The sequence below is a fragment of the Panthera uncia genome (assembly GCF_023721935.1).
Source record: "Panthera uncia isolate 11264 chromosome A1 unlocalized genomic scaffold, Puncia_PCG_1.0 HiC_scaffold_16, whole genome shotgun sequence".
Lineage (NCBI taxonomy): Eukaryota > Metazoa > Chordata > Mammalia > Carnivora > Felidae > Panthera > Panthera uncia.
In genome coordinates this window covers 54,674,353-54,687,900 of record NW_026057576.1, presented here as the reverse complement: position 1 = coordinate 54,687,900, position 13,548 = coordinate 54,674,353, and the positions used below count along the sequence as shown (strand labels likewise).

The following is a 13,548-nucleotide window of genomic DNA, read 5'->3' as shown; positions in this document are numbered from 1 at the left end:
GTTCTATCACATGTCTATGATCATTATACTGATTTCTTCATTTATAGAGTAAATTCTGACATCATGTTTCAAGACTTTTGTGTAAATTATTGTTATTGCTAAAAGCCCTTCTTATTTCTCAATTTCTACCTTTCTCACTTTGGCCTAGATCCATTCACTATTTAACAGATCCACTAACGAGCCTTTCTGAGTTATTCCATACTTCTCAGATGCATTTAAATTCCTGTTGATGGCATTTTCAATGATCTCCCTGGAAAACAGGGACCATTTTTTTTTTATTTTGTTTTTAAATCGTAACTCTCGATATAACTTAGAGCTATGGTTAGAAAATAAATGGCCTATAAATAATATGTCTTGCTGTCACTTTCCCCATTAGCTGCATGGTGATAATAATATTTAGCCTGTCTGCCTTGCAGCATTGTTAGATTTAAGTAAGATGCATGGGATACACTTTCTCCACTGGTAACCATCATGAAAATATATCAGCGTTATTCACTGAGAAGTCCCTTTCGTGAAAGTACATTTATTAATTTTGGAAAGCTACAGCAGGGGAAAAAAAAAGTGACTCAAAGTGAATTTTCTCTTGAATTAGTGTAAAGATATTTAATATCCTTTTCTATGAACGTAGACCAAAAATGATGTGTTATTAGCGTATTTTTGAGTGACATGTCATTGTTAATCCCACCTCTGGTGCTATTATCTGGCGAATGTCATAATTTTTCATGAGATAGTATGGCAAAGTGATGTTAACTAAACCGTTGAGAGGTAAGGAAGGTGGTATGTCCAAAATGTGATCACTTTAACTGCCTTCAATGCAAGCATCTGAGGCTAAGCCACTCTCACCTCTTCACATGTGCAATTATAATAGCTTTTTAAAAATGCATGCATCATGAGTGTTAATCCATATTGTGATTATTTTTCTAGTATATCATTTTTCTTTGTTTACTGTTTTATCTAATAAGGTTTAAAAATTAATATATATTCAACTCTATCAACATTATTTACTTTTTAACTTGTGTAATTTGTTCATTTTTTATTGAGATATAATTGACATGTAAAATTATACTATTTTTAGATATTAGATAAACAACATAATGAGTGAATATTTGCATATATTGTATATATTCTGTAGGTTGCCTTTCATTTTGTTAGCAGTTTTATGATGGTTTCCCATGAATCATTTTGGAACAGACTAAACCAAAACTTCAGATGAAAAATATTAACAATCCTAAATCTGTTGAAGCAATTAGAATCTTTAATTATAATTATTCCATAATAAGTACTCTAGACACATCTCTGGTGAACCCATTGAAATGTTTTTGTTTTGAAGGATAGAGAAAATGTAGTGTGTGCACAATTATATGATGGAATATTACTCAGCCATAAAAAAGCGAAATCTTGCCATTTGAGAGAACACAGATGAAACCAGAAGTTATTATGCTAAATAAAATAAGTCAAAGAAATTATAAATACCATATAGTTTAACCTATATGTGTAATCTGAAAAACAAAACAAATGAACAAAACAAACAAACAAAAAACAAGCAAAACAAACAGACTCTTATGCAGAGAACAAACTGGTGATTGCCAGAGGGAAGGAAGGTGGTGGGATGAGCAAAATAGGTGAAGGGGATTAAGAGGCATAAACTTCCAGATTAAATTAAAAAACAAAACAAAACAAAACAAAAACCCCTCAATTTTCTGCAAATACCTAGAGAATTATAAATGTAGAACAACTTCCCACATTGTAGCCCAACAGCACAACCTGGCAACAAGGTCCTGAAAAAAATATTATACATGCGGGGCATATATGTTACATGTAAATAATCTCCTTATATAGCAAAAATTTCCTTCTGCTTTCCAGTTGAGCTCCCAACCTCTCCTTACTCAACGGTTAGGGAGAATTGCTCTATATCAATAGTATACTGTATCCACTGTGGCTCTCCAGAATCTAATATGGCAATGTCAGCCCATTCAATTATCAAAAGTTTGGCTAATTCTTATCCTGTTAACATATACTGCCATTTTTATGCTAAGCTTGCTTATTTGATAGCCCAGATCCCACATGGCTTCAGGAATAGAAAATCTATCTCCTGTTTAATCTACGAAGTGTGCATCAACTTGAGTTTATTTCTCTTATATTTCCTTGCATCTGGTGTTGTTGATGGTTTAAAAGGAAAATACAGGGGCACCTGGGTAGCTCAGTCAGTTGAGTGTCTGACTTTGGCACAGGTCACGATCCCATGCTTTGTGGGTTCAAGTCCCATGACAGGCTCTGTGCTGACAGCTCAGAGCCTGAAGCCTGCTTCAGATTCTGTGTCTCCCTCTCTCTATGCCCCTACCCCACTCTGTCTCTCTAACTTCCAAAAATAAATAAACATTAAAGAAAATTATTTAAAAGGAAAATACGATTTTTAAAAATTAATCCGATGATTTATTATTACAGAGGGAATGAAAATATTTCATATCTTTCTATATGCTAATCAATCAAAGGTGATCTTTCCAAATCCACTTTTAACATTCTGAATTTATTTTTAAGTTATTAAAAGGAGGAAAATCAGAAAATCATCAAAAGAAAAATTACCAATACCATACTGTTTTGATTACTAGAGCTTTCTATTATAGTTTGAAATAAGGGAGTGTGATACCTCCAGCATTGTTTTTTCTTTCTCAAGATTGTTTTTGCTATTTTGGGGTTTTTGTGTTTCCATACAAATTTTAGGGTTCTTTGTTCTGATTCTGTGGAAAAAGTGTGCAGTATAAAAATATTGAGTCACAATGATGTACACTTGAAATTAGTAAGATATTGTATATTGATATTATTTCAATAACAAAGGAAAAAGGGAAACTTACCAAGTGTTTAATTGAATTTCTTCCCAAAATACTCAATGGTAGGACTACAATAAATTATGTTTTGGTGAATTTATAATTTAGGAAGAATGAACAAATAATATCTAAAAATATTTCCTGTTCCATAAAAAATTGAAGATAACATGAAAAGTCTTTAAGATGTTTTGTTTTTCTCTACAGCGTATTTGGAGATGGTAGTGGTGTTTAAGAAAAATAAAAGTCTTTTCAGAAGTATCAGAGCAATTATTATTTCCTGGACCGTGTTTACAATAGAATCTAATGGTTTTGGGGGGATAAAAAACTAGTATAAGTTGAAAAGTAACATTTAAAAAAATTTTGGTTTAAAACATTGCTCTATTAGATGCACAGCTCAGTTACAAGATATTTGGCTGTTACAATCATGGTGAGGGAAGCTTTAAAGTGTGAACAGTATGCTGTCCTTGGCCCAAGGGAATCTACCTCCTTGTAAAGTGAAAATGGAATGTGGGAATTGAGTTCTATTGCCAGAATTTCTGACATTCTCACAGGAGCCTCTTCTTTGGAGAAGTACATTTAATTTCCACCTGCAGAGAGGGTCCTTTAACCTTCTGCAGCAGGAAATCTAGGTTCTCAGCCCTATTCTTCCCGGAATAAAATACTTAAGGCTGGGCCACCTACCTAATCATGTGTCTTGGTTGCCCTAAAGCATACAAAAGCAAAGGAATTTTCTTACTAGATTCACAAGGCTGTTTTAAGGAGAAAAGAAGCACATTTGATTTGATAGAGATATTTAATCACTTTGTAAGACAAGATGTTAGTGAGGAACTTAAGTATTCCAGAGATCTTTTATCATTCCCTGCCTCATATTTTTCCTTCAAATTCTTATCTGATGAATTATATGGGCCTGTGGGCATGACCTCTAAGGAAGTTAAGGGACATCCAAAAGCAGCAAGGTAAATCATTCCACTTATAGGAATCATCTAGCAGGCAAAGATGTAGGTGTATATTTTGTTCTAAAGTCACCATTCTATCATGTCCTTCCAAACTTAAAAAAATCAGTAGTTGCCCCTCAATGTCATCAGACCAGAGAAGGGAATCTTTAACTTATTATTTAAGACCATTAAGGGAGGGACCCCAATATTATTTTCCACATTATCTACTAATGCATAGCACTATAAAATGGCCATTTTATTAAAACTGGAACTGATAGTTACTCATGCACATAATTTCATCTAAAAGACATGTCTTCCCATATTCTAAAACTGTACTTCTTCTGGGAAGTTTCCATTAACTACCTCATTCTATGTCACTTTAGATTTGTCCTGAATTTTTATGGCACTTAATCAAGTCTCTTTTCTTTCCTTGTTTTGTTATTTAAGTATCTTTTGCATGTACCCATAGCACATGCGCGCACGTGCGCACACACACACACACACACACACACACACTGCTTTTGTAAATCTATAGTAAAGAAGTAGAGGGTATTTTATTCCAGTAGTAAGCGCATTTTAAAACTATTAAACTGCTATTTTCTACCAAGATTTTAGATACATTTTAAAATCCTAATTCTCACTATAATAGGTAATTTCATCTCATTCTTTGAATAAGGAAATCAAAATGTGGAAAGATGATATGCCTTGCAAATTTGCAAAGATATTTAAATGTCAGAATCATTCCAGATAGGTCCATCTAATTTCAAAACCCTTTTCTTTCTAGCTTCATTGTAGTACAGACCATTTTGTTTCTCAACTGAATTTTTTGTCATCAATGTCTTCAATGGCTTCTGCATAATTTCAATACATGATGGTATATACATAGCATATTCATATAATGGATGCTCAATAAATATTTGTAGAGTGATGATTATTTTAATGTTGGGTGTTTTTCAAACTCCCAGAGAGAATTAAAGAGAAACCCAACTAAAATAGATTATCAAGTTATGTGGACACCTATACTATCCTTTTCTTATGTTGAATTCAATTAGGAAGAACTAAATCTGGAAGTAAATAATGTAGAAAATTAACTTGTTGATGTACAGAACACAGTTTTAAGATAATCTTTAAATGACTGGCTACCACCTGAATTCAAGACCATCGAGGAAGGAAAAAAGTATGACTACTACTGGACAAAATTTAGGATTATAGGATAATGCACATCCATTGATTCTTTCCAGAAGGCTTCCCAGCACAATATCTACGAGTTGGATGATTAAATGCCTCTTTCAATTGACAAAACATATGGGAATTGTAGCAGATGGAAATTGAAGAGATAAGGCAAAAAGAGAAGGCCAAAGGGCTACCTTCAAGTAAAATCAGAGTATGGCATTAACTTAGTGAATTTTTAAGTTCCAAAAGGGCAGAGATTTTTGTATTTTTTTTTCACACACCTATCCCATGCTCCTTAAACAACATCTGGAATAACTGCATTACTGAATTTACTGGGTTCAGAATTAACCACTGAGAATCAATCATTCTAAGTCTAAGGGAAAAAAATCACATTAAGCAAACTCAATTTTATTTTTTTAAAAAACAAAAAAGTCAGTAACTGACACAGGGGCCAGAAGATATTTGTCTGCAGATACAGTGAATTCTCTTCCCCTAGGTAGCCCTCCACAGGATTCCAACTCTTTTGTAAATATGTCTTTGTGTGCATGACAATCAGAGCCATTGGCAAATAAGCTTGATCAATTAAGTGCTTAATAGTTGTGAACTAAAATGGCATAATGTGATCAATTCACAACAAACATGGACTGAACTACTGAATGAAATACAAAGCATCCATCAGCTACAGTGTTCTTTCCCTTGGGCAGAGTTTGCAAGCATATTCACTTTCATGATTCTATTCTTGCATAAATCCACATCAAACCAACACTCTTTTCTAATTGACTCAATGTCTCTTTAGAAATGTTAATACATTGGGGTACCTGGGTGGCTCATTTGGTTAAGTGTCTGCCTTCTGCTCAGGTCTTGATCTCAGGGTTAGTGGGTTCAAGCCCCTAGTGTGTTCAAGCCCTGAGTAGGTTCTGAGCCAGCAGCACAGAGCCTGGAGCCTGCTTCAGAGTCTGTGTCCCCCTCTCTCTGCTTCTTCACCACTCGTGCTCTGTCTCTCCCTCTCTCAAAAATAATCATTAAAAAAAAAAAGAAATGTTAATACATTTTGTCAACTCAAGACTTGCATGGTGGTTAGATGTGTTTAATTGAATTCATTGGGTAGTTGAAATTGTATTCATTATTTAATACAACCAACTTATTTTTTCTAGTATACAAACTTTTCTCAAGATCACTATTTTATTTGGGGTGCCTGGGTGGCTCAGCCGGTTGAGCGTCGGACTCTTGATTTCAGTTCAGGTCATGACCCAGGATCATGGGATCGAACCCCATGTCAGGCTCCACACTGAGTGTGAAGCCTGCTTAAGATTCTCTCTCTCTCCCCCTCCCTCTCTCTCTGCCCCTCTCCCCTGCTCGCCCCCCCCCTTTCTAAAACAAAATAAATAAATTTAAGAAAAATCATTATTTTATTTTCCAAATTAAACAATTGGAAAAGAGTGGAAAACTTGAAGCAGAAAATGCAGTGATAACATATCAGAAATTAACCAATACATACTTGTTGAATGTATGGAATATATATTCAAAATTTAAGAGAAATGGACAAGATTATGCAATAGAATATGTATCTGCTCATCATTATGAGAAAATAAGACTCAAGCAAAACCATTTAAAAAAAACACTAAAGAATACTTAATGAGACTCTTTAATGGAATACAATTATATTACAAAAAATACAAAATTATTTTGTAATCAGTAATTACAAAAATACTACTAAGCTTTGCTATAATGGTGAAGAATCTTAATTATCACTCACACAGTACATAGCTATGGGGTGGCTGCAGCTTTGCTCCAGGCAGTTGCTGGGCTTCAGGCTAAGATTGTTTCAGACTGCAGTTTTGTTCCATTTTGGGTATGATTGGCATGTCTCTTTATCCCAGAACACAGGAAAAGTAGCACCTATATAGTACATGAAAATTCTTCAGGAAGTGGAAGAGTAAGAACTGATATAAATGTGTCATACTTAATACTGTCTGTGGATGCTGTATAACCATGCCTTTTCACATTGGCCAAAACTAGTCACGTGGTCTGTCTAAAGTTAGTAAAATCGGGAATTATGCTGTACCTCCAGAAGGCATTGCAAATCACCTACCCCCAGAAGGGGTGCATCCTTTCAGGTCTCTTACAAAGAAAAAGAGTGTGAATTATGAATAACAATCTACCACAGATGTATTATGACATACACATTAAGCCATTTTAACTTAAATAAAACATATCAAGTGACTGAATTTATATCCATGACAAGATCTATGGAGATTTATTAACAAGATATATCTTTGCTAATAATTTTCTGTTATTTTGTATGAACAGAAGTTGTATGCAGTTACTTTGAATAAAATGCTTAGAAAAATGATTTAGATTTATTTATGGTTAATATTTTGTCAAAAAACAGATATTCTCTTTTTGTATGTAGTGGAAAGGTAATTGCCTGCGAGTTTAATGTGTAGGATTGAATTGGACATCTTCCACAGGCTGACTGGGAAGAATAAAGAAAGGTCCTTTTCTTTACCTGTCTGTAAAAACGGAATTTCCCAACTCATAATATTCTCAACGCTATGTTGTATAATTCCTAAATTATATAAATATTATTAATTTGTGGATCCACCTTTTTACTGAAGTACAAAAGCAACCTTCAAAACTCACTTATAAAATCAATCTCTGGATTTAGTGCCTATTTCAGTTTGGGGAAGTTTAAGATGTCAGTGTCTATAATTATAATGTATAAGTAAAGAAAAAAGTATATAAAGATCATATATATATACATGGAAAAGAAAAAAACTGGATACTTAGGCAGGTATTTTTCTCTCTCATTCATAGACAATCATCATGGATGTCACAGCTCCTCAATCCCTGCCTCAATTCATCTTTGTGAACTTGACTTCTTTTTTCTAGAGAGAGACAGCATGCTCACAAATGTGGGAGATTGGCAGAGGGAGAGAGAAGCAGGTTCCACACCCCGAGCAGAGCTGGTCATGGGGCTTGATCTCATGAACTGTGAGATCCGGAACTGAGCCAAAATCAAGAGTCGGATGCTTAACCAACTGAGCCACCAAGGTGCCCAGAATTTGACTTCCTGGACAATAAAAGGTCACTCCATTTTGTGGATGTACTATAATTTAACCCATCAGACCCCCATTGATGGAAAACTGAATTCTTTCACATCCATTGTTATCATAGGTATTGCTGCTGTAAATAGCCTCATGCCCTCATTTTGCACGACGTGTTTGGTATAGCTTCTTAGAAGTGGAGTTGCTAGGTCAGATGGTAGATTTGCAAGATTTTCCTCCACTATGGTAGTATTTTGCATCTTTCTTAGTAGTGAATGAAAGAAATGATTTTCTTATGCCCCTTTCAAGGACATACTGTACATGTTTAGATTTTTATATCTAACAAGTAAAAAAAATATAGTAGCCCAATTTTTTTTTCATTTTCTGATTAAAAATATTATTTTTAAAAATTTTTTGATTTCGGATTTTCAGAAGCCAGATTGAACATCTTTTCATATGGTTAAGAGCCACTTACATGTATTTTTCTCCGAACTCTTTATGTATATCTGTAGCCCCCTTTTACAGAGCTGTTGGCTTTTTTCCATTCTGTTGTGTAGAATCCCTTTAAACATTAGTTATCTTCTGTAAGATATGAATTTGGAAATTCCTTGTTATAGAATTTGAATCTGTGTTGGACCTGAAACATAGCTCACAGGACTGAAAGTATTCACTTTTTTTATGTAGATACAGTATTTAACTTATCTACTAACATGTTGCCTCTGGGATTGTGAGCAATGATGAAACATATCTTGCTGGTGCCCTTTGCCATGAGCTTCCTCCAAGCCCATGATGAAAGTCAAGGTTCCCACCTTTCTGTCAGCAGCTCTTAGGCCATATGCCATTTTCTGCCTCCCCTCCAGAGAACCACTCAAGCCTGTGCTGCTCCTCCCTCTCTGGGGATGGAGGCAGTAACACTGAGTGCCCCACCTGTTCCCTTTCTCCATGCACCTGCTGGCAGGGTAATCCTCTCATATTGCACATGTACCACTACTGTCCATTTGTGTCTTGCTTTTGTTTAGAATATTTTGTAAATGTTTTTGATTTATTAAACTGTTCTTTTATGGTTTCTGGACGGTAAGTCACAGCTGGGAAGGCCTTCCTACTCCAAGGTTATAGAGAAATTTATTCATGTTTTCTTCTAGTACATCTAGAACATCATTTTGACATTAAAATTTTGATCCAGTTATAGTTTGCATCAATGTATTTTTGGTGTACTTTTTTCCTTCACTTATGATATAACTAATTCTTTTTCTTTCATAGCTTTCTCAGGTTTTTGATAGTTCCATTTGACACACTAGTCTCACAGACCATCTCTTCTCTGTGTTCCTATATTTCTGGACTTTCTGCTGTTCTTATCTTCTTTCTTTAAAACATCAAATACTTTATTAAATATATTTTAGTTGATGTTGCAATATTTAATTATGATTTTCACCAATGATGTGACAAAAGCTAAACTTTTTCATCTTTTTCCTTAATACATTCATATTTAGAGGTGAGATTTGTTCTTATTTTGCTGGTCACATTTGTAGCCAATGAGTTTTCACTGACTATTATTGTAGATTCCTGGACAGTAACAATAGGATTGATTCAGAGTGGCTTTCCAAGCTTCCTGAGTTAAAAGATTTCCTTTTTGTTTCTGCAAAGAACTTAAAAATACAGCATCTCTGGCTCTCAGGGATCTCCTAAAAAAATCTTGTACTAATAGTCCTGGCTTTCCTACATCTCACAGTTTTTGCTTTACAAGATATGCCTTCAGTTATAGAAGTTCTATTTGCTGAAACTGCCATCTCAGGGAAATAATCCTCACCGCAATTTTCAAGTCTCCCCTCTCTGCTTCTTTAGAAATTCTACTATATTCAATATTGGTTCTAATTCCAATGCTTATCTTCTGCTGGGACCCTCTCTTTCTGGAAGTCAATGTGGTGAAATCTTATAATAAGTTGCTCTGATTAAAAAATAAGCTCTGGTAATGCAAATTGTATTCAATGAGAAACTAGCTCCTGTTCTCTGTTAAAACTTATTCTTTTTTTTGTTTAAGTTTACTTATTTATTTTGAGAGAGAGTGACAGAGTGGGCACACAAGCTGGGGAGGGCAGAGATCCAGAGAGAGAGAATCCCAAGCAGACTCCATGCTGTCAGGACAGAGCCCAAATTGGAGCTTGATCTCAGGAACTGTGAGATGAGTGGAGCTACCCAGGCACCCAAGAATATAGGTTTTAACAGGGGCACCTGGGTGGCTCAGTCAGTTAAGGATCTGACTTTTGATTTCAGCAGGTCATGATCTCACAGTTCATGAGATTGAGCTCTGTGTCAGGTTCTCTTCTGACAGCATGGAGCCTGCTTGGAATTCTCTCTCTCCCTATCTCTCTGCCCCCTGTCCTGATTATGCACATACTCTGTCTCCAAATAAATAAGTGAACTTAATAAAAAAAAAAAAAACACTCTACCCTTAAGTGGGGGTAAACTAACATTTGATCTCCTCTCAGGTGAGCTGGAAGATAATACTGCAGACAGACAGAATCCATGGGGCAACTGGTATCATTCCCACCTCAAATTGGGAAGTGGAGAATTGAGTAGCCATAATCCCAGTATTCTCCTAGTTTTGGGTCAGCTTGGATATACAGAACAGATATCAACTAACTGGAAATATTTCTGGAATAATAAATAATCTGGAACTTTCTACATTGATATTTAAACCAAACTAGAGAGATGCCATCACATGACTTCAGAAACCAAATATACCAGGGGCGCCTGCGTGGCTCAGTCGGTTAAGCATCCGACTTCAGCTCAGGTCATGATCTCAGGTTTGTGGGCTTGAGCCCTGCGTTGGGCTCCGTGCTGACAGCTCAGAGCCTGGAGTCTGCTTCGGATTCTGTGTGTTCCTCTCTCTCTGCCTCTCCCCGTCTCATGCTCTCTCTCTGTCTCTCAAAAATAAATAAATGTTAAAAAAAAAGTCTAATAAAAAAAAGAAAGAAAAAAAGAAAAAGAAACCAATTATGCCAGATAAGATTTAAATTGAGCTCAGGCTCTGGAATTCCCCACCAGTCACTGTGTAGTCTCATCTTAATAATTGCATTAATCTCTATTAATGGAGTCCAATATCATATGTGATTTAATATTTTGCTTCTCATTGGGTTAGGTATTATCTCTAGCAATTTCTGAGCTTCCAATTTCTACATTTCTGGTATAGATCTTTGCTCACTTCCTGGCACATTCCCATGGAACTACCCCCTGACTTGCTGTGGACCTCTGCTTTTGGCAACATTTGAACACAATTTGTTGCCTGTGGATTTTTTTTTCCTGATCCTAGTTTCCTTTTTTAACTGTGGCTATGGTTCTTCTTAATATTCTGTATGATTACCTGCATGCTCCCACCAGAACTGGAATTCTTCTCAGGGAATTCTTCTCAGGGAATACTTTAAATTCCCTGAATATTATTTCTTATCTCTAAAATTAGGAAGCTCAAGCTTCATAAAATAGAATTTAAGATTCACTAGTAGATTCTAATAAGATTCAATAGTATAAGCAGTTCATCTAAATAATTTTTATTCATTTTACATTCTTCCTTTCCAGAGAATAGTTATTTTTTAATATATTTCTCCAAAGTTCACCATTGGAATAGATAATAAAAATTATACATACCTTAGTTTCAAAAAAGCATAAAGGTAACCATATTACCTTTGACCTTGTGAATAACAAAGATGAACATACATAAGCTGCTTCACAAGAAAAAAATTCAATGTAGATTCATTTATGCACTATAAAGAAATTTATGAGGGTATCTAATACAGATATATTTTGACAATGTTTGCAAATAATAGTATTTTGTCTTTGAAGAAAGATGTAATTACTTTAAGAAGTGTTGCATAGATCCTAAGCACTTTTTCAACGATGAACATGCTTGGATTGAAGAGTAAGATAAGATCAGATCAAATATTTTTTGTTCTGCTTTGACTCACACTTGTTTCTTCTCAAATTAAACCTAATTTTAGTTGGCAGGATCCTAGCTATTACTGTGTCATCTACTGTGACCATTTCCATCATGATTTGCAGAGGTCATTTGTATGATATTTGACTCTACTGATTCTAAAGTTATAAAATTCAACACCACATGGACACTTTACAGTCCACGATAAAAATGGAATTTGGGACTCCTGATGTGTGGCAAAGGGCAGCTGAAAAAAAAAAGGAAAGGAAAAGAAATATTCCATCCTAGGAAATAAATTTTTAAAGGGAGATAGCATTTTTGAATATATACTGGTAGGTAGAAGAGAATGGGATTAAGACTAAAAAGTAACAAAATGAAAGCACAGTAAAAACTAAAAGAAATATGGTGTAAAAATTGGTATAAAATAGTCCATCTGGAAATGAAATCCCCCCAACCCCCATTTCCTGAAGAGCTGTGAAAAGGGGTGTGAGGAAGGCGAATGGAATAAATCAGCAGGAGTCTACAGGTGACCTGCAGGGTCTTCAGGATGGGGTGGAATCCCAGTGGGTAGTGAGTGAATGGTATCACCAGCAAGGGCAGAATGTGTCATTGACAGCTTCAAAAGAAACCTGGAGGAAAATCACATGAATTGTGAATTTGTGTAGTGGCCTTATGTCATGTCTTTTGGCCACCCAGCACCTTTTGTACGTACTTCCTGTGCTTGAGAATCTTCTTCTCTGATGAGCCCTGGATACCCAAGACAGAAACCAGAAAATGTACTTGCCCAGTGTGATTGCCATTTTGGTGTGTCCCTAATTACCCAAACACTAGGCGCTGCTGAGAAGGTATTTTGTAGATGTAATTAAATTCCATAATTAGTTGACTTTAAGTAAGAGAGATTATCCTAGATAATTTGTATGGTCTGATTCAATAAGGTCTAAAAGCCAATCAGAGGCTTACTTGAAGAGGGAAATTCCACCTATGAACAGCTGTTTCATCTTGTACTTTAGAGTTTTAGCCTGTACCCTCTGACCATCCATCCTTTAGATTTTGGACTTAGCGCTTCTTGGCCTTTTGGCTAAGATCAAGTGTAGATTTTGGACTTTCCCTGTCAGCCATCACAATCTTGCAAGCCAATTTTTTGCAATATGTCTATATTTTTAAGATTTGGGGTAGTTTGTCATGCATCAATACTGCCCCCTTTTAAGAAAAGCGTTGCCTAACTTTCCTCATAGATTGACTGTCTTAGGGCAGTCACTCAGGCTTCAAACAATTGAAGAGTATTCTCTCAAAAAGCACTCTGGATTTGGAAATGTATCTCAGAGTACAGTTGTAGAAAAGACAGATACTTTTATTGGGCTGCCCAGTTAAAAAAAAATCTAAATAAGAAAAGGCATCCTCTTAGGATAATTGCTCACCTATTACTATCATTGAAAAATTAGAAATAATTATCCTCCACAAAAAATAGCACTCCAGATGAGGATAAATTCTTTAATAAGGAGTTTCAGAGAAGTCTCTTGTTCCTTTATAGCTGGTTTCTAAATCTGCCATTCTTGGGGTTTCTAGATCTGCCATTCTTAGCAATATAAACCTAACTCAGTATTTGGTGTCTCTTGTTGTACAGTAACTTTTAATCTAAT

At 35.3% G+C, this 13,548-nt stretch overlaps 1 pseudogene; it reads left to right on the top strand.

The window, feature by feature from the left end:
• The first annotated feature begins 12,966 nt into the window (after positions 1-12,966).
• Positions 12,967-13,114, top strand: LOC125934235 (uncharacterized; annotated as a pseudogene).
• The last annotated feature ends 434 nt before the right edge of the window (positions 13,115-13,548 follow it).